General features: G+C 50.3%; 1 protein-coding gene across 3 annotated transcripts in view; it reads left to right on the plus strand.

Moving 5' to 3' along the window:
• The window catches only part of ZFR2 (zinc finger RNA binding protein 2), a 42,067-nt gene that overhangs the window by 10,725 nt on the left and 30,827 nt on the right, over nucleotides 1-515 (plus strand). The window lies entirely within an intron of this gene.

Consider the following 515-nt stretch of genomic DNA (forward strand, 5'->3'; position numbering starts at 1 on the left):
CCAGCTCCAGCCCTTTAAGAAAAAACAAAACAAAACAAGAAAAGCCCTGGGACTCGCCGCTCCTGCATCAGCTTTTTTAACAAGAGCTGGGAGCTGGGGTGGGCACAGCAGCCATTGCCGGGCTGGGAGGGGGGCAGGGGATGGGCCTGCCTGATTCGGAGATTTGGCAGCAGCCCAATCTCCGAATCAGATTCGGCCGAATCGATTCAGGACAGTGATTCAAATCACTGAATCGAATCACTGTCCTCCGAATTGGCCGAATACTAGCTGTTTCGCACAGGCCTAGTAATTACAGTGCGTCAGAGTAGAGTCAATTAATTGAGTCTGCTGGAGCGTGGTAATTACTGCACTCCAGCAGACGCCAGCTTTTGATGAACTTTAGATAAAGTGCCCCCGCCACCATTTTTAACCGCCACCATTTTCAAGCACAGGGACAATGATACATGAGACACTCTGGGCACTTTAATTCGAATAGTTCTCAGACTAATTAAAGCACACCCTGCCCGCTCCCAGAG

This window comes from Gavialis gangeticus, unplaced genomic scaffold (assembly GCF_001723915.1).
Source record: "Gavialis gangeticus isolate Ggan-Ray unplaced genomic scaffold, GavGan_comp1, whole genome shotgun sequence".
NCBI lineage: Eukaryota > Metazoa > Chordata > Crocodylia > Gavialidae > Gavialis > Gavialis gangeticus.